General features: G+C 42.0%; 1 pseudogene; it reads right to left on the reverse strand.

The window, feature by feature from the left end:
- Positions 1-19981: 19981 nt before the first annotated feature.
- LOC127218394 (uncharacterized) lies at positions 19982-20674 on the reverse strand (annotated as a pseudogene).
- Between the last annotated feature and the right edge of the window lie 1717 nt (positions 20675-22391).

Raw genomic sequence — 22391 nt, forward strand, 5'->3', positions numbered from 1 at the left:
ACTTGGACAGTCTCCATATACCAGTTTCTAGCATTCTCACTTGCACAGTTCTTGGGAAGGCTTTCTGATAACGGTCTTCAGAAAGTTTTCCCCAACTCACAGTTACCTTCATTACCGTTGTGATGAAGTAATATGACCAAAGGCCACTTTGGAGGAAAGGGTTTATTTATGCTTATACTTTCCAACTCCAGGCAGGAACCTCAAGGAAATATCTGACTATGAGGCCATGGAGAGAAAGGTAGAACCCTAACTTTTTGCCTATTGATCACTAAACTTGCTATATATATATATATATATATATATATATATATATATATATATATATGTCAATATAACCCAACAGGTATGACTGGAACTGTAGTGGGCAGGGCTCTGACACATTGATCAAGAAAATGCTTCACAATCTTCCCTAAAGGCCAATCAGATGAAAGTGATTTCTCAGTTAAGGCTCCCTCCTTCCAGCTGATCCTAGTTTATGTCAAGGTGGCAAATTACCAATCAAAACCATTGAGACCTTACCAACTTCACATAAAAAGCTTCAGTATTAAGCCAGAATGTTGTCTTTCTTGGTTATCCCTAGGTCTCAATTAAAGTTGTGATACTTAGAAATACATAATTTTAAAAGCTCTCAGACTTCAAAAATTCGAACATTCAAAAAAAAATTCAGTGTCTAAAATAATTAAAAACTCACCTGAGACCGATCAGCATATACACTGTTCAAATGATCCTAATGAAACAACAGAAAGAATGGTTTTCGTACTAATGGAATGTACCCAGATGTACAAAAATCAATGCATCTGAGAATATTATTATTTAATGGCACCTTGTCATTTAAGAATTCGTGTAGAAGTAGTTCAGTTAGCATTGACATACTAGTGTAGGAGTATTGTGCATTTACTAGAACATCAGTAAAGCCAAGGCCAGCAGTAGAGATTATGTACTCATACAATAGAACTTAATGGAATTGAAGTGCAAGAGGGATATTATAGTAGTAGTCATGGATATTTTTGTAAAACAGCATACATGGATGACTGATTACAGCAGTACACACATGTACTATTATAGAAATGCACAGTAATGCAATATGATAGCAGGTCTCAGGTTGTTAAAAAGTAGCACTCTTGGAAGTATTAGACAGAAGCACACAAGGATACACTAGCACATCGCGGAACATGTAAAAAAATCTAGTAGAGTATGTGCATCTCGATCTAAAATATAACACAGTGGCAACTTTGCAAAAGCTGATGCATTGCTACTGCAGCAATCTAATGTTCATTTACCACAACACAGATGAAATCACTCATACAGCTCTAAACATGCCTGAAATAGAACATCAGTGTACACACTTTAATGGGTAGCCTTGTGCATTCTGCTCAGGGAAGCAGGCAGGCTGACTGTAGATATTCACATCTACATCTGCTCCTCGGAAATCCAAATCCCAGATTCATCCCTATCTCTCCAGTGGAACACCTGTTTTAGCCTTCCTTCCTCTGGTCCCATCTGCAGTTGATCACATATATATTCCCCTCCTAACTTCCCTCCCCAACTCATTGCTTTATATCAGCCCCCAACTGTAAGAAGTATGGTTTTTCTGCCTGCTGCCTGATCTTGTCCTGCTGCCGCCAGCCCCAAATAATGCACAGAGACTCTGTATTTGATACAATGCTATTGGCCAGGTTCTAGTTTCTTGTTGGCTAGCTCTGTCTTAATTGTTAACCCAAAACCAAGGAATGAAATATCTAAGTAAGAAGACATATCAGCACCTAGAATTAGAGCCTTCTCAGTCCCCAGGTGCTTAGATGTCAGCATAAAAACAAAATCACTAATAACTAGGACAATATGGTTCCACCAGAGCCCTGAAACCCTACAACAGCAGTTCCTGAGTCTTCCTATACAACTGAAAAATAGCCTTTATGAACATGATAGAGTAATATATTTAAAACAACAAGGAATGGAGGAAAATAATGAAACAGTTCAAGACCTGAGCTAGGAATAAAATCCATAAAGAAATCTCAAACTGAGGCAATTCTGGAAATGAAAAAATTTAGGAAAGTGAACAGGAACTTCAGAGGCAAGTCTTACTGACAAAATACATGTGATGGAAGACAGAATCTCTTGCACTGAAGACCAGGAAGAAGAAATAGATACCCTCTTCTAAAGAGTGTTGGATCTAAAATCTCCAGACTCAAGACATCTAGAAATTCTGAGATGCTGTGAAAAGAAAAAAAAATATGTGAATAATGTGAAAAGAAGGAAAAGAAACAGAGGTCAAAGGTACAGAAAATAATTTTCACAAAATCACAGAAGAAACATTTTCTAACTGAAAGAAAGAGATGCCCATAAAAGTGTAAGAAGCATACAGAATTCCAAGTAGACTGGACCAGAAAATAAATCACTCCTGAAACATAATAAGCAAGACACAAACATATAGAATAGAGACATAATATTAAAAGCTAAAAGAGGAAATGACCAAGTAAAATTTAGACCTATTAGAATAATACCTGACATTTCAAGGGATTATATAAAAGGCATAGGGCCTGGAAAGGTGTTCTGAATAAGCTGAGACCATAGATGCTAGCCCAGAATACTATACAAATCAAAGTTTTCCATCACAACATATGAAAAAATTAGATATTGTATAATAAAAACCAAATTTAAGCCAATTCTATAATAGAGCCAAATTTATCTATCTACAAATCCATCCCTACGGAGAGAAATCCCTTCAATCCAGCCCCACAGAGAGAAAACATCCACCCAAGTGTACTACATCCAAGAGTTCACGTGGAATAAATAGTCCAGGAGCAGCTAATCAAAAGTGCAGTAGCTGGATGATACACAACAAGACAACAGATAACAGGAATCAACAAACGCTGATCACTGATAATTCTAGTCATCAGTGGTCACAATTATCCTCCCCCCCAAATACACAGACTGAAAGAGTGGATGTGAAAATGGGATCCATACTACAATTGCATTCAAGAAACATGGCTCACCATCAAGGCCAGACATTAACTCAGGGTCAAATGATGGAAAAGATATTCTAAGAAATGGACTTAAGGTGCAAACCAGCATAGTCATTTTGATACCCGAGAAAAGAGACTTCAATCCCAAACTAATCAGAAGCAATAGGGAAGGACACTACATAATCATCAAAAGAAAATTCCACCACTAAGGGATTAGAATTATTAACATCTGTGTACCAAACACATAGGCACATAAGTTTGTAAAAAAAAAACAAACAAACAAAAAACATGACTATTTCTTCAATTGCATATTGATCCTTACACAGTGACAGTGAGTGATTTTAGTATCCCATTCTCAGGGAGTGACATTTTAAGGAGCGCATTTTTTTTTTTTTTTTTTTTTTTTTTTTTGTAGTAGGTATGGCTTTTTGGAGGAAGTGTTTCATTGGGGGAGATGGGCTTAAATGTCTTGTATATCCATGTCTCTTTCTGCTGCCTGCAGATCCAGATGCAGAACTCTCAGCTCCTTCTCCAGCACCATGTCAGTCTGCATGCCACCATGCTTCCTGCCTTGATGATAAATAGATTAAACGTCTGATACTGTAAGCCATTCCCAATTAAACGTTTTCCTTTGTAAGAGTTGCCATGGCCATGGTGTCTCTTCACAGTAATAGAAACCCTAACTAAGACTGTCAGATATATCTGTTTGTGTTTTATTATTGATGTGATTATTTGAAATCAGACGACCCACTGTAAATTTAGATATTTGGAGGTAGAAATATTCACTTTATATCTGGACCACACTTTCTCACAGTATCTTGCTTGTGCTCTCTCTCTCTTTCTATGTCTCTCTGTCTCTGTCTCTGTCTCTGTCTCTCTCTCTGTCTCTCTCTCTCTCTATATATATATATATATATATATATATATATATATATATATCATCACTTGTATCAGAGCCTCCACTTTGGGGATTGTGACACATACTGAAGACCAATTGAAACATCACTCATTGTGGACTGAACATCTATTGTTTACTTTAGTGTTCTGTTGGGACAAAGCCATTGTTGCAATTGCTGTGATAAGGCCTATAAGCTACATTAATAAATGCCCTTCACACACACACAAACACACACACACACACACACACACACACACACACACACACACACACACTGAGTAACGCAATGACCTTAGATATTCCCGAGAGAATCAGGATGATACTGATAGGCTTTGACAAGCATATCAGGCAATATGTGTGCATGATTTATGGGTGCAAGGCTAGGTATGGGACTATGATGATTGCATAGACCAGCAGCTTTAGGGGCTCACATAAGAGAGACAGTTCAGGTGCTATGTGACAGGAGCTATGAATGTCACAATGGTGCTGATGTTGGCAAGTAAGATTCAGCAAAGCTAATCAAGCATGAGCAAAGACTGCATGTTGAGACTTATTATTTAGAATATGAAGAAGACACAGACAGGAGTGGTTTTGATCATTTCACCTGCAAAAGCTGGTGTAGTTGCTATGTGACTAGAGCTGGCCTGATAGTGTGGGAATAGAGCTGGTGGACAGAGTTCTCGGCCACTCACAAATCAAAGCTTGTGTTCTGTTTGTGCATTGGAGCTATACCACGCAGGGGTAGAGAGATAGAAGGTATTGGTTTGATTATGGGATACTCACCCAGGGAACACTGTTCAGGACTGCTTGAGGCAGCTAGAGAGAAGAATATAGGGATAATTCTACAGGTGGTTTTCTGGCAAAGAGTTGTCAGAGAACCAGTGTGTGATGTACAGATAGGGTATAGAATGTACAGACTATATAGGAGATGTAACCTGACAATGAATGCAAATATAGGAACTGTTTGAACTTATTGAGAACTGGAACTGTAGGGATGGTCCATATGAGCTTGGGTCTGGAGGAATTGACATAAATCCAAGCCAGGTGGTAAGACACTGGAACTAGTCCCATGAGTTTTGTTGGTGCCATGAGGCATGGCTCTTAGAAGTATCACCTGTCCACAGCTAGGTCTTGGAGTAGTTATTTGGCACATGCAGATTTTTCATGGTGGAACTTGACAGGAACAACCAATGCAGAATTTGCTTGCCTAGAACTATTCCTGAGTGAGTGGTTAGAGTGGTGCTGGCAAGTCAGGTTCTGGATAGGTTATAGGGATCACGTGAACCAAAACTAGTGGCTGTATTTCACATCTGGACACAAGCTTGTAAATGTGGAGATGGCACAGATGACCTTGAGTCTGAGGGAACACTCCAGGAAAATCCAATTCCATAATTGCATGACCACAGTCATTGGTGATGCATGCCTTTAATCCCAACACTCGGGAGGCGTGGCAGGCAGATCTCTGTGAGTTCGAAAGTGCAGCCTGCTCTACAGAGCTAGTTCCAGGACAGGATCCAAAGCTACACAGAGAAACCCTGTTTCAAAAAAAGCAAACCAAACCAGAACTGCATGACCAAAGCCATACTTGGTTCATTGGAAATAGTGCTAGCAGATGAGGTTGTATGGAACATCGTTAGGCAAAGAAATGTGATCACTGTGCTTTTAGAGCTTGGAATATGGATAGGCAGTCTTGTATCTAGGCAAATCTACCCAAGGAGCACTAACCAGGAAAACCTTATGTAGGATCCATGTGATCAGGGTAGTTCTGGAAATAGAGACAGCATTGGCAGTTGAGGTTCATTGGACCTCACCATGTAGATTATATATGCTGGGCATTTTCAGACATTGATCTGGGATCTACAAATGGTACAGGATGACATGGTTCTGGAGTTTTCTGAAGGGAAATTCAGTCTATGAATTGTTTAACCAGTGCTATGACAGAGATTGCAAGCTTGGTATTGGGTTCAGAACTTCTCAAGAAGTTCATCACAAAAACAGTGAGCCGTCTGTTCACCCAGATCAGGGTCATGGATGTGGCAATGCATCAGGTATGCTTTGGTTTTAGAGAACACATAGAAATCCATCTCAGGAAATGCATCCCTGCAAACAGGCATGGGAGTGTAGGGATGGCACAGGCAGGTGATATTCTTGGAACTAACCAGGCAAACTCAATGCATGATCTTCACACATCAGGAGTTAGTCCTGGGAGTTTGGAGACCAAATGTATAGTCTTGATGATGGGAGAACTCATCTTAGAAACCCTGTACTGGAACTTTGTAACCAGAGCTAAGATTCAGGGCATACATATGGTGCTGGCAGGGTGGGATAGTTACTGCTATTATTACCAAGGAAACCAGTACAATATCTGGGCTTCTAGAGTTATGCGTTTGGAGTGTGGGGACAGCTCTGACAGGCAATGCTTTTTATATCATTAACTAAATCCAGTGTGCCCTGTGTAACTACAGAGGCAGGTTTACAGTAGTAGAGATGGCACACAAGATCTTGGTGCTTGTTGAATTCACCAGGAAAAGATACAACAGAAGATGCATGAGAAGAGGTAGCACAAGGAGCATGGGGATGGCTCTGATGGATGAAATTCTTTGAAGCTCACTAGACAAGGTTCATACTCAATGAGCAGGTGTATAGATAGATTTGAGTGTGTAGAGATGACAAGAGCAAGTGTAGTAGTTTGTGTTTAAGTTCATTTTTGACTATTTGGTACCCAGTTGGTGAAACTTTTGGGGGAGGCTTAGGAAGTATGGCCTTTTGGAGAAGGTGTGTCCCTAGGGGTAGGCTTTGAAGTTTCTAAAGACTCCATTGTGAACCAGTGGGAACACATGATGGAAAGCTGTTCTGGGGAGGTGAGTTCCTAGAGACAATATTAGGAAGATGGCGATGACTCTGTTGACTGACATTCTTTAGTTCAGACAAAGAAAAGCATCTGAGGCTTGACATTCAGAGGGGCCAGGAGAGTCAACTCAGGAAGTTCCAGCCTCACTTGCAGTGGAGAGATAGAACTGAAATACTCAAGAAGAAAAGCTGGGGCTTGACATAAACTACAAGGTAGGGTGGGAGTTCCTGAACAGAGGTGAAGAAAGGATTCTTGTGAAGAAACTTCTTCACTTGTAGTGGAGAATCCAGTGTATTTGACAGTCAAGACAAGGGTGTGAGCACGAAAGCCAACCACAGGTTTAGGGAGAACCTGGCTCGACTGGGCCTACCAGACAGCCTGCTTGTATGGTTGATGTAAATATAGAATTACCTAATGACTCTCTCTCTCTCTCTCTCTCTCTCTCTCTCTCTCTCTCTCTCTCTCTCTCTCTCTCTCTCTCTCTCTCTCCTCCCCTGACTCAATCTTCCTAGACCCACGTGCTTCCCTCACCTCCCAGTCACTTTCTCCTAGCTCTCTTTCCACTCACTGCCGCCAGACCAGAGGAAGGAAGGCTAAAACAGGTGTTCCACTGGAGAGATAGGGATGAATCTGGGATTTGGATTTCGAGGAGCAGATGTAGATGTGAATATCTACAGTCAGCCTGCCTGCTTCCCTGAGCAGAATGCACAAGGCTACCCATTAAAGTGTGTACACTGATGTTCTATTTCAGGCATGTTTAGAGCTGTATGCAGTGATTTCATCTGTGTTGTGGTAAATGAACATTAGATTTCTGCAGTAGCAATGCATCAGCTTTTGCAAAGTTGCCACTGTGTTATATTTTAGATCGAGATGCACATACTCTACTAGATTTTTTTACATGTTCCGCGATGTGCTAGTGTATCCTTGTGTGCTTCTGTCTAATACTTCCAAGAGTGCTACTTTTTAACAACCTGAGACCTGCTATCATATTGCATTACTGTGCATTTCTATAATAGTACATGTGTGTACTGCTGTAATCAGTCATCCATGTATGCTGTTTTACAAAAATATCCATGACTACTACTATAATATCCCTCTTGCACTTCAATTCCATTAAGTTCTATTGTATGAGTACATAATCTCTACTGCTGGCCTTGGCTTTACTGATGTTCTAGTAAATGCACAATACTCCTACACTAGTATGTCAATGCTAACTGAACTACTTCTACACGAATTCTTAAATGACAAGGTGCCATTAAATAATAATATTCTCAGATGCATTGATTTTTGTACATCTGGGTACATTCCATTAGTACGAAAACCATTCTTTCTGTTGTTTCATTAGGATCATTTGAACAGTGTATATGCTGATCGGTCTCAGGTGAGTTTTTAATTATTTTAGACACTGAATTTTTTTTGAATGTTCGAATTTTTGAAGTCTGAGAGCTTTTAAAATTATGTATTTCTAAGTATCACAACTTTAATTGAGACCTAGGGGATAACCAAGAAAGACAACATTCTGGCTTAATACTGAAGCTTTTATGTGAAGTTGGTAAGGTCTCAATGGTTTTGATTGGTAATTTGCCACCTTGACATAAACTAGGATCAGCTGGAAGGAGGGGAGCCTTAACTGAGAAATCACTTTCATCTGATTGGCCTTTAGGGAAGATTGTGAAGCATTTTCTTGATCAATGTGTCAGAGCCCTGCCCACTACAGTTCCAGTCATACCTGTTGGGTTATATTGACATATATATATATATATATATATATATATATATATATATATATATATATAGCAAGTTTAGTGATCAATAGGCAAAAAGTTAGGTTCTACCTTCTCTCCATGGCCTCATAGTCAGATATTTCCTTGAGGTTCCTGCCTGGAGTTGGAAAGTATAAGCATAAATAAACCCTTTCCTCCAAAGTGGCCTTTGGTCATATTACTTCATCACAACGGTAATGAAGGTAACTGTGAGTTGGGGAAAACTTTCTGAAGACCGTTATCAGAAAGCCTTCCCAAGAACTGTGCAAGTGAGAATGCTAGAAACTGGTATATGGAGACTGTCCAAGTAGCATTGGCTCTGTGAGAACTGACCAAGGAAAGTCAGTGATGCAGCTTCAAGTCTAGGAAAGACTTCAAAGTTTATGGATAACACTGGTCATCAACCTTAAGAGAAACTCAACAGGCAACACTTTTGAGAAATGAAAGCAACTGCAGGCAGGTCTGGGAGAACAGAAAGACCCCAAGAGTGCTGGATACATGCAGAACTCCCTAGGATGTAAGGGTGCAGGTGCCACAGAGATTCCTCTGGGAATGTGTGAATGGCAAAAGCAGGTGATGTTACGTGGAGATCACCAGGCAACCTTGGTACATAATAGGTGCATTTACAGAGGTGCCTTGGACTGGGCAGATAGTTGAGAAGGGTTGCTTCTGAGGGGGGGTGCTAGAGGGGAGGAAACCGTTATGAGCTGCTAGGCAGGAGTTACGTGTGAGAGTGAGGGGATGGTGCTGGCAGATGAGATTATTTGGATAATACAAGGCAAACCTGTTATAAGTTCTGTGAATTTGGTGCTTTAATTATAACTCAAGGAGCATAAGAATAACACTGACAGGAGAGGCGCTGTACATCATGATAATACATGATGTACATGATCTGATGGCCACACTAGTATTGAGAAGTGTGGGAATGTTAAGGCAGGCCTGTTTCTGAAGACAAAAGCAGGGAAAGATGGTACAGGATCTATTTCATCACAGTTACTCTATGTAGTGAAGGGATAGACCTGGCCAGTGAAAAAAAGGTCAACATCACCAGAAAAAAAAATCTGATGTATGATCTGCACATAAATACTTGGAGTGTGCAGTTGGTACAGGGAGGTGTGTTTCTGGAAGGTGCTGTAGGGGAACTGGTCTAAGGAGCTGCAAGACAAGCTATGCCTGGGGCTGTGGGGATGAAGCTGGCATAAAAGCTTATGTTGAAATTATGTTGCACCGGGAGCAGAGGACACGGGAGACCATGGGTACCTCCAAGGTCTAAACACCGGTGATGGTGCTGAAAACTCAGCAAGTTCTCCTGGGCAGAAAGAACATGGGCCTTGGTGTTGGCCACTGGGAAGGCTTTGGGGGGCAAAGGACAGGAAAGACACACCACTGAGGATAGCGCTAGGAGGGACATGCAGGAAGAGAGTGGTCTGACCATGTATGCACGGCACAAGGTGAGCCACATCTCATTTGAGTTTGTGGGTTCCATGAAGCTGATAGATGTATATATCTTCTCTACTGTCCATGTGCATGGGATACCCACATAGAGTGACAAAATGCACCTTCAGTGGTTCTAACTAGACTACATCCCCTTTGCAGACATGTGTCCTGATGACAGCTACTGGTTCAGAAGTTCTGTGGGTACTTGCAGTTCCAGGATCAGATTACCATCCTCAACTACTCACTGCATGAAGTGGATGAATTCTAATACAGAGGTCTGCCCAGTTCTGGCCACACTCAGGTTTCTACAAACACAAGAGCTGTCTGTCCAAGGGTACCACAAGAAGTGAATGATATTTACTGTTTGCAAGGTGTTGGGACTGGAATGTGAAATGTCACTGACAGACCAATATACTTGAATACTTTGTCTCCTTCTATTGGTCTTGTTTTGGAAGGTTGTGGCACCTTTAGGACACATAGCAGCAATGGGGAGCCTGAGACACTGGGGGGTCACAGAGACATTGGATGGGCCCTAAGTTTCTATAGGTAGGCCCCACATCCTTTCTGTTCTCTATTTCCTGAAGGTGTGAACTTATACTGCTGCCATTATACATTTTCTAACCTAATGGACTGTATGTATACCCTCAATTAAACCATGAGCCCTGTTCCCTTAAAAAATTATGCTCGCAAATTTTGTGTAAGCAATGAAAGGGAGCTATACCTAAAAGAGATGATGTGACTTGAACAGTATGGGTCCTGGGAACATTCAAAAGAATCTTGGTGCAGAAGCAGACTGGGTAGTTCTAGGCTTCAGTATGCTGCAATGGGACTCATAGCATCCCATCTAGCAGACCTAATGAGAGGTTTATATCTCTATAGCAAAATATGAAAAATGTAATGCAATGTAGGTAGGAAAGGCACTTCCCAGGTAAATCCAAAGCATCAGTTGGATGACAAGAACTAGAGGTGGGAGTGCAGAAATGGCCATTCAAGAGTAAGTTCTGTGGTCCCACCCACCCCCCCCCCAAAAAAAAAATAACACAAAGGGCCATTAGTCATTCTTGGTCAGGAATTCTTTTCTCAAGTTGGGGCATGCAAGCTGTTGTCTAATTGGGAGGGGCAAGAAATCACTAGGAAGAGAAAGTGTCTGAGCTGTGTGACTGCAGATAAGACTAATAGTGTACATGGCATGGATCACCTTTATTCTCTGCTAACGTGGTATGGAAAGGAGAAAAGATCTAGACAACCAGATATAAACCAAGGACAATGGGAGTGACAAGAGCTGCAAAGGTTCAAGGGGTCTGAGAACACTACATGTGTCTATCTAAATTGAGAATCACAAGTTACACCTGGGGTTGTGGAGTTGACATGAGCATGCTCTGTTCTGGGAATATTCATAAGGTACTACCACTGGGGGAACCTGTATTAGTTGGGCTAGCTCTGGGTTGTGAAAAAACCTGCATGTAGGAATTTTTTTTCGTACTCGTTGCAATCTGCAAACCCAGAGTTAAGTATTAGACAAGGGAATATGACAGCTTCTGGGTAGTTCCATCAGGCTCAGCCATATGATTTCTGTGCATTTGGAGATGAGGCAATGGCTATAGTGGAGGTGTTACCGCTATTCTTTCTTGGGAACTGATCAGGAAAATCAACTGCAGGATCTTCATCTCCACAGCTAGGCCTGAGAATGTGGTGAAGGCACTGGTACGCAGGACTGGGCATCACACCAGGCCAATCATGTGTTAGATCCTGGAAAACACAGAGTAGAATTGAAGTGTGGAGATGGATCAGATGGACTTGGATTTGGAGAAACTCAACAGTGTAATCTGTTGTATGAGGTGCATGACTAGACATAGGATTGGAATTGCAGTTTTGAGGCTAATGTGTCACATTCTTCTGGAATCTCCAAGTCAATGATATTGTAGAGTTTGTCTGTCCAGAGTTAGCATAGATCAACTGACCACCATTCTGTAAAACTGAGGGGGAGCTTACTGACCAGCACAAGGCCAGACACAAATGGGGGGGGTCACTCCAGCAGAAGGGGGTTCAGGAGAGGCCATCGACCAAATATGCATGATCCATACATTTCATGCTAAAATATGTGCTCAAATGTCAGTCACTGTGGGAAGTTAGAACAGGACTCAGAGAGAGAATCCTAAGGCAGGCCCAAATGCCTAGACCGTGGAGAAATTAGTGTATGCAGGCTTGCTCACTATGGATACTTCAATTCTGTTATAACCCAGAACCACATTTTCAAGTGTGTCACAAACCACTGAGTCCTGGGCCATCCCTGATCAATTATTAACAAGAGACTGCTCTACATGGTTTCATACAGGCCAATTTCTTGAAGGGGTTTCTCAACTCAGATTACCCTCTTCTCATGTAACTCTAGATTTGTCAAGTTGGCGAGGAATTAATTATGGCCAGAGTCCACAGCGACCTGAAGAAAGAACTTGGTCCATGTACCATGATCCATATTGTGTTGAATTTGTGGACAATGAACATCAAATATTATGGAGCTAGATAATGTGCGTCAAAGCTACAGATTTGGCAAAGGGGTCCAGGAATGTCCCTGATAAAGATATAAAGGAGAGGCCCATGATGCAATTGGTACCTACCCTGGATGGAGTGGATGCAAGAAACATGAGGTACCTATCATGTAAAGCTTCATGTTTGTAGTACAGATAGTAAGATACAGTGTGCTGCAGACAGCAGAGATGAAGACATTAGGCCCTTTGAAGGCAAAATTACTTCCTCATGTTATTATATAATAGGCACTTATGGAGCTGCTGGATTTGGGGACTACCCTCATGGTTTTAGCATTGTGTTTAGCCAGCTCTTGCCTTGATATGTCCACGTTCATCCCTTCTTTGACTATAATATTTACTGTGTATCATGTTATGTTAGAAGTATACGTGTATATGTATTATTGTCAAAGTTTTCACCATTGAAAACATGGCCTGTGTCTCAAAGAGATATTGGGATTCTGAAAAAAATGTACCTGTTAATGAGTATATATAATTTTAGAGATGGCTTAAATTATTTTTTTCTCTTTGAATGGCCATCTTCTGTGGACACTATGAATGATAAAATTATATCCTTGTCTTCAAGGTAGTATGATTGGGTTTAGTGGGATTGCCCAGTGGAATGTATGTTTGCTATCAAACATAATGGGAGTTGGAACTCAGTGCTACAGAAAGTAAAACAAGAAAAATGAGTCAGACCTGACCTGGCTATGGACACAGATGTTTCTTCCTGCGTAGTTTGGGTCTTCAGTAGTCACAATCAACTAGGAGCCCACCCAGTGACTTAGGTATCATCATGCCATATTCTTCTCTTGTCTATAGGCACTCACACAGGAGAGAGGAAAGGAAACAGCTCCAAGGCTTCCTGATGGGAGATGTCATTCTGTAAATATGTTTCTCATATTGGATAATGAATAAAGCACTGTTGGCCAATAGGAAAGCAAGATAGGCAGGGCTATGAGACAAGTAGGCTGCAGGAAGAAGTAGGGAAGAGTTTCAAGATGCAAGTGCCAGCAGGGACGAACTCCGGCTCTCTCTCAGGTAAGATAAGACCACATGGAAATACGTAGATAGAGAGAAATTGGTTCACATTTAGGACAGGGCTATCAAATAAGAAATGCTAGTAAATGGCTAACAGCTTTATATGTAATACAGCGTCTCTGTGTGTTAGTTGTGGCTGGCACAGAACTGAGACCAGGGTGGCCAAAGACATACTTATAACAAAGTGGTGCCTTCAAAGTGGCTAATAAGAATTTCCACTAAAACTTAACAAAAGCTTAAAAATGGTTTTAGAAAAACAAAACCAAACAAAGACAAGCAAGGCTTCTTGGTAGTGGCATGTTTCTCGGTTGGACTCTTTTGCTAGAGACAAACAGAAATTTGTGCTACTCTTTTAAGGGATATTTCCTCACTCAGCATAAGCGGCAAAAAAATGGGAGGCTTTTAAAGAGCTCTGCAAACAACTTAATGGCCTGTGCGAGAGCTGGCAATGGGGTGAACACATCTGCAAGCCAGCAGCATGCTGCTGGATGGCAGGATAGACCAAGGCAGTGAACACAGCTCTCAGTTCTGGCAGTAATGTTACCTGCTGCCATCTTGGATAGACTGTGGCTAATAAAGCTATGGCTTTCCTTTGACCAATCTTGTTTGCCAGATAAAGACTCATGGCCAGAAAAAGATAAAGATTTACAGTAAGGACAGATTCAGATATGAGTATGTTTTACAGCGCCTGGTCCCAGAGCTGTGTCAGCCCCAAAAACCACACAGAGACCCTGTATTAGATATAAAGCTGTTGGGCTGTTACTAGCATTACTTATTGGCTACCTCTGTCTTAAATATTAACCCATTTCTATTAATCTAAATATTTCCACGCCGTCTTATCTTTCCAGAGAGGTGCGAGATTTCTGCTCTCTGCATCCTCTATCTTGAACCTCCTCCCTATTCCTTCCTCTCTCCCCCTAGTCCCACCTATCTTGCTTTTCTATTGGCCAAGAATGCTTTATTCATTAACCAATACAAAAAACATATGTACTGTACTGAATGATAATCCATTCCTTTTTCTGGGGCAGGCAGTATTCTACCAACCACTATCTGTGACTCAACCCAGCACCCTGGCTCACGGTGATGGGGGCACCATTGTGGTGAGAGAGTATAGGGAGAGTTAGAGAGAGAATAGAGGGAGAGGAAGAATGGTTTGTGGGCTGGAGAGAGAGGCAGATCTGGAGAGTTGAGGATGGTGAGGAACAGGCTGATATGAATGATCAACTGCCACCTGGGTTCAGGGAGAGGTATGGGCCTGGGCTATTGCCAAGTGTTCCAGTCTTGATCTGGGAGCTAGAACAGCCAATGGGGACTATGTTGATGTCTGTAACTCCTCATCACTGGGTGCTATGCAAGAGCTTATTGTCTGAGCTTATATCTGGAGCCATGTTGGCATCCAAGGGCTATGGTGCTACAGGGGCCACACCAATATGGGTGGCCTGTACAGCAACCTGGGGACATAGTGACAACTTATCCCTGTCTGATGCCTAGGAGAATGTCTAGGGCCATGGTACCGCTTCTGCCAGAATCTGTGTTGCTATCCCTGGCCTATGTTACCCACCAGGGCCTATGTTCATGCCCAGGGTAGGTGCCACAATATGTAAACTTGCTGCTGTCCAAGGACTGTGGCACTGTTGGTGCCAGGTGAACTTGGGTTTGCCAGGGTTGTCAACCAGGACCATGGTATTGTCTGGAACAGGGCCTACGGCCAAGGGCCATGTGATGGACCCATGGTCCTACTATAATCAGGGGCTAGATTGATGCCCTTATCAAATGATGCTCCCAAAGGCCATATAGAAGCCTAGAATCTGAGTCATAAGTGAGTTCAAGAGCCATGGTGCCACCAGGGATCTTATGACCTGAGTGTTCTCTGCTATAACCCAGGGCAATGGTGTCATCCAGGCCAGTGCTGCTGCAGGGGGCTATGTCTTCGTCTATGACACTTTAGCAGCAAGGGTGTCAAGTGGCCATCTGGGGCTCTTAAATTTTCAGAGGACTATGAGGTTATCCATTCTGGTCAGCCACCTCAGACCATGTCAGTGTCATATGAAAGTCTATACACCCAAGAACATGCTGATTTAAGAGGCCTGTGCTGCCTCCTTGATCCATGGAAACATCCTGGCACAAGGTGCTGCCTAGAGCCAAGTCTGGGTCCATGGACCTGTAGAGGGCAAGGATTGTGGGTGCTGTTCATGATTTCAGTTGTCACCAAGGGCTCTTCTGATGTCAGAGTTCTAGCTGGCCACCTGCTGATCATGTTGCACCTGGGAGGCCATGCTGCAGATAGGAGCGTGCTGATATGGAGGGGCCTGTGATGCCACCATAGCCATAATAGTGTCATGGCCCAAGCTAATTTGGAGGACCATGTCAGGGTCCATTGTCCTGCTCCAGCTATGTCTGTGGTGACATGCATTGGCTGTGTTAGCATAAGGGTCATTATAACCATGCGTGTGGAATCAGCCATGACCTTCACAAACAATGGGATGGCTTCTTCTATCCTTCACTGGATATTACAGCAGGCAAGTTAGCCCTACCCTTCAGGAGATAACTTGCCACCACACTCAAGAAAGATGGCCGACCCCTCACCATGGGCATGCACCTCAACTGGGAAGCACACTAGGGCTAACTCTAGTGTTTGTGGTGAGACAGCCCTGAGGGATTAAGAGCAAGAGAGCTGTCCCTCCCTCCTTAGGAAAAGCAGTGGAGCTGGCCCTGGTGTTTTGAGCGAGGTGGACCTGGATCTGGGGGGCCTGAGAGCAAGAGAACTTTCCCTGCTCCTTGCTGCGGGCTGCATTGGGTGAGATAGCATAAGCAGTGCTGGAGAGCTCGCCCAGGTAGTGGCGATGAGGGAAAAGCTCATGAGCTGACCAACACAACTACCATTAGGCCCAGGAACAGGGCTATAGAGTTAGCTCACCCCAACATCCACCAAATCCATGAAATGTTGGAACATGTGAAGGGGACAAACCTACAGTATCCAAAACAGCAGGATCTCCATGACACAGGACAACAACAGCATATTCAAGAGGAGTCCCCCGAGAGCCCATTATGGGTGCTGTTATAGACACCAGAGGCCTCAAGACAGATCATCTAGTTGTGGCAATGAACACTTGGAAGGAAAGGTGAATAAAGTGTAAACTGTATGTCTCAACGGGCCACGCTACAGATTCCATAAGATTTCTTTTCTTCTTCCATTTGTGTTTCCTTTTCTGTGTTTGCCTCTTTGTTTTTTGTGGTTATTGTGTTTTGTTTGGTTATTGGTTTTTTTTCTTTTAAATTTGGTTTTCTTATAAGGAGGAGTCTGCAAGTGCAGAGGGCACTTTAGAGGTGACAGGGATATAAATGGGTCGGATGACATTATGAGACATCATTAAGAGTGAAAGAAAATAAAATAAATGAAAATGAATTTGAAGAAATATGGGTAAGAATTGCTGCCATATCATCTCCATACCTCTTGTTCCATCAGAGCACACTGGAAATGTGATAGCCACACAAAGAAAGACCAAAGATACCCACAGCCCAGTGTACAACATAGCATTTCTACTCCATAAAACATTACACACTATACACACTAAAGAAGTGCAGCTCTAGGATTTTGGAACCTGTTCCTATGGTGAGTGGCCTATGCCCGTCCTAGATGCAGGGGAAGGAAATTGATGCTAGCTCAACCTGACGTGCTGTGTCTGGTTGATACCCATTGAAGTCCTTACCCTTTCTGAGTGGAGACTGAGGAGTAGAGGGTGTCATAGTGGGAAGTCGGGGAGAGGGGGAGCGAGATAAGTGGGATAGAGCAGGGAGGGGGAAATTATGATCAGAGAATAAAATTAATGAAAAATGTAATTAGCCATAAAAAAAAAGTAGTCCAGCCCGGCAATCCCCCCCCCCTTAGGCATATACCCAAAGGATTCACCCACCATGCAACAAAGACATCTATGTTCATAGCAACACTATTTGTAATAGCAAGAACCTGGAAGCAACCTAGATGCCCCTCAATTGAAGATTGGTTAATGAAGATGTGGCACATCTACACAATGGAATACTACTCTGCAGAAAAAAATTATGGTATCTTGAAATTCACAGGCAAGTGGATGGCACTGAAGAAACCATCCTGAATGAGGGTATCCCAGTCACAAAAAGAGGAACACAGTATGTACTCACTCATATATGGATTTTAGACCTAGATCAAAGGATCACCAGCCTATAAATCACACCACCAGAGGAGCTAGGATACAAGGTGTAGTCTAAGAGATTCATATAAAGTCCCCTCACAGAACTGGGAAGGGACCAGTGCCCCCAGAGCTCAGGGAAGTGGGGGAACAGCGATTGAGAGAGAAGTAGGAGAAAACGAGGGGAAGGAAAAGGGAAAACATGTGCGATCAGGAAGATTGGGCCTGGTTAGGAATAGAAGACAGGAAAGAGAGAGAGACAGAAACAGAGAGAGAGAACATAAAAGAGGGAGCCAATATTGGTTTGAAGATAAAATTGAACACAAAGAAAGGTCTAGAGAACTACAAGACTGCTCACAACTAACAACTTGAGCTTCCGTGGAAAGGCTATCATAAATGCCCTACCCGGAGAGTGAGATCAACAACTAACTTCTCCATGGACCCCTCAACTAATGCCTGTTGGAAACAGGATCAAACACCCATATATAAACACTGAGTCGAACTAGAACCCAGACGCAGATGGAGAGGACAAGACCAGGCTGCAGAAAGACATACAGACAGCTTACCTGAAGAAGGAGGAGCTAACAGGCCACCTGACTGATTGCTGGGAAGCCAGCATGGGACTGACTCAGGCCCCCCTGAATATGTGTCTCAGCCAGAAGGACTGAGCAGTTTAAGAGACCTCAGACAGTGGAGCCAGGATGTATCCCTGGTGCACAAAAGGACTTTGCCAACACATCCCCCATGGAGGGATAACTGCCTTAATCTAGAGACAGGAGAGAAGCCCTAGTCCCTACTTCACATGATCTGTCAGAGCTACATGACCCCCAACTGGATGGCATTCCCCTACATATAGAATTGGGGTGGGGGGATGGGGGGGGAGGGTGTTTGGAGTGCATGTGAGAGGGCAGAGTGGGTAAAAGGAAGGGGAGGCAGTGAGGGGAGGTTGGGGAGGATGGAGGGAGTGGGAGAGGAAACTGGGATCGACATGTAAAATAATAAATTAAATTAAAAAAAATGCTTTGACTCCAAAATTTAAGTTCAAGGACAAGTTACTGGGGGAAAAGGATTTCTATTTTTGTTTCCACAGAAAATGAAAAGATGTGGATTCCTTCCAGACTAATGTGGTTTGATCAAGCCAGACCGCCTGAAACAGAGTACCAGGTGATCCTACATTCAAAACAGCTGGACAAAGCAGCCTTACAGACTAGAGCCAGGATTTCTGAATCTTCTTCGAGGATCCCCCGATGGCAGCGCCCCTTACCAGCAGGAAGTACTTTGGAAAGAACAACACCCTAATTCCCAAATATTGTCTATAAATGTTTGTTTTCATTTAAATGGACTATGTTATATAAAAATAAATTAAAAGATTAAAAGAAAAAGTTATAATAAAAAAAATTAGTCCATGTCTGCCCTCATTAGACCTGAGTACATAAGGGTCTCCAGACAAAATTGTGGTTACTTTTCTTTGATTAGGTGTCGACTTCCTTAAAAACGTGCTTTCACTTGATATTTACCACGTTTATTTTTGCATCATGTGTTGGATTACGGTGCATTTATGGCTGTAGTTCACCATGCCCATATACCTCTCTAAGATCATCACAATAGGGAGAATGCTATTCTCAGCAGCACTTCCTTTCTCTGCCTAATCTTATTTGAATTTTATCTTTAGGTTCACATAGCAGACCTCATATGAGAGGGTAACTTAACACAGAGCACCTACAAACTCTGCATGTCTATACATAAGTTTCCCTCCTTCTTCCAATGTGCTCTGGTATTTGAATTGGTGCATTATGAATGTTTATCTATCCTCAAAAACTGCCACATATGCAAATAAGATGTATTCCCCTCCCTTTGGTTTTGTCCTCCCATCCCCATTGCCTCAGCTATATAAGCTAGTCAATCCCATTGCTTCAGGAAATGAGCTGTCTCTCTGCAGCTGAGTACTGGAAGTTCTCTCCACCATGGTCATAGCTATCCCAATCATGCTTGCTGCTTCTGCTGCCTTTGCCCTCAAGTACCTGTGACCAAGGGATGCAAGAGGGGTAAAAGGAGACACAAAAACATGCTTTTCATCAATATTTTGCCAGCTATTGGCAAATATCTGTTGTTGGAAATATCTGACTACATAATCATGGCCTTCAAAGCTCAACATGTGAAAACATTCAAGGAAAGGAGCACTTTAGACAGATAGAGGATGAAGTAATTTAGACCAGACTCAGAGAATCAAGTTGATGCTTTACTTAGAATGAGTTGATAACTACAGGACTTTTGTGTGTGAATAGGAAATTTCTTCAAAACTTTCTGACAAATGCTGCAAATGAGGTTGTCCTCACTTTAGGCCTCATGATCAGCCAATATGTAAGCATGCTGCTCCTTCACCAGAATCTGTAGTTTCAGTGAGCTTATCTCAGAGAGAAAGAAGATCACACCAAAGAGTGACATGATGGCTGTCAGAACCCCTGCTGGGAACACAGCAGTATAGTGCTTTTCTGTCAAGGCTTCTTTTTTTGACTGGAAAGTCAGGTGGGAAGTTGAGAGTAGTTTGGCCATAATGATCTGCAAAGTGGTTCCAGCTCACTGAAACTAATGTGAAGAGGCTTGCTAACACAAAGAGTGAAGGCAGAGACCTTGTAGCAATATATCTGCAGTTCCACAAATGGGTCTCTCATGCAGCTGATCTTAATAGCGATTGCACCAAAAATCAGGACTACGAGCTTCATCAAAATGGCCCACATTATCAGGGTTTGTGCCCACTGAAATTCAGGTGAAATGGTCCAGGTGGAATTGATGAGGGGTATGCACCAGCATCTTAACTACTGTGCCTGAGACATTAAACTCTTGAGGGTAATAAGCTTCCCACAGGCCAAAAAACACAAAGACATCATCGCCAATTCCCACAGAAGCCAGCATTGGCTAGTTTGCGATGACTATTTCAAATACCAGTGCTGATATGCTGCTAAGGAGTTCGCTCATCTTGTAGATGCACTCCATTTTGACGGTAAAATCTGAAGATGAGATTGAAAAAAGCTATTGTCAAATCAGTAACTCAAGGAAAATGGCAAATCAAAATAAGTAATGATTTACAGAGCATTCAACTCTCATACCTTGTCCTTGCTATCACAGAGTTGTGTTTAAGTAGTCTATACACAAATTAAGTTCACCATACTACAGACAAGAATAGAAGAAGCCCTGAACTCCATGAATAAAGCAGAAGTGCTCTGTATAAGAGGTTTTGCTTACCAATTTCACTGTATTTGTCAAAATGTGAAAAGTATTTCTTAATTAGAAAGTTTTCCTTATTTGGCACATCCCTATTTTCTTAAATAAGTAATCAAATTAAAACTGAGTAAGACCTCTGACTATTTCCATTTGTACACCTGGTGGACTTTGCTGCTAATTCAGTATTTATGACTTCTTTCAACCAAGAATGAAGATTTCACACAAATAACATGACTTGTATTCATTTTGTTCACCCTACATATTTTAAGATTGACATGATACGGCTTCAGAGATGGCTTAACAGTTAAGAACAGTGGCTGCTCTCTCCAGAGGTCCTGTGTTCAATTCCCCAACACACCTATGGCAGCTCACAACTGTCTCTAACTGTTGTCCTATGAGATCCAATGGCCCTCTTCCTGGGTGTGTGCATGCAGACAAAGCTTCATATAAAAATCAATCAAAAATATCTTTTAAAAGGTCTATTGAGATAGATGGTGGCAGCAAATGCCTTTGGTCCCAGTATTAAGGTGGCAGAGGCAGACATATCTATATAAACATGAGTATAGCCTGGTCCAAATTGTGTTCCAGGATAGCCAGGATTACACAGAGATGTCCTCTCTTGAAAAGCAAAAAAAAAAAATGTTCTATGTCATTCTGTTTGTTTTTTTCTTTTTCTTTGTGATAGGCAGTTTGCTTATAATATAATGCAGCATGTTCGTGGAAAGACAATTCATATTATTTGAATTAATGTGTTAATAAAGTTGACTTAGATATGCATTAACACAATTTATGCTTTCTGAGTAATACTGAGTCGTATCTTTTAAAAACAATTGTGTTTCCTTTAAGAACATTTGCTAGTGAATATAGATTATATGTGGATATAGTGGGTCTTGAAATATGAAGTCTTCATTTAGAGAAAAATGCAAGTTTTGGGAAGACCAAATGCGCCCAATGGATGAAGCCCTTGCCCTTCTTTCTGCCTGAAAACCTGAGCTATATGCCTAGACCCACATGTTGGATGAAAAGGACCACATTGCAGGATAACTTCTGACATCTATTGCATCCTGTGGCATATACACACACACAAAAATAAAATTTAAAATGTGACATAATTTTAAACGCAGTTTTAATGAGAATTTTCAGGTTGAGAATAATTATTCATTATCTCTTTGTATTTAGCCTTCCTTCACTCTGAGGCAAAGTGAATATAGAAACTGCACTCAAACTGTCCTCTCATCAAAAGATGCCTTTTAATCATACCTGCTGAGAACCACAAAAGTCATAAATTTTACAAGATTTCAAGTAAATCCTTATCTAGCTCTGTCTTAAGTATTAACCCATTTCTATGTATTTCCACGTGGTCTTACCGAGAGCAGAGGAATGGTGGTTCTGTTCTCTCCAGGCTCTCCATCCTGACTCCTCCTTACTACTTCCTCTTTCCTTCTTGTCTCCTAGTCCCTCCTATCTTCCTTTCCTTTTTGGCCAACAGTGCTTTATTCATTAGTCAGTATGAAGAAACATATAC

Source organism: Phodopus roborovskii, unplaced genomic scaffold (assembly GCF_943737965.1).
Source record: "Phodopus roborovskii unplaced genomic scaffold, PHOROB, whole genome shotgun sequence".
Taxonomy (NCBI): Eukaryota; Metazoa; Chordata; class Mammalia; order Rodentia; family Cricetidae; genus Phodopus; species Phodopus roborovskii.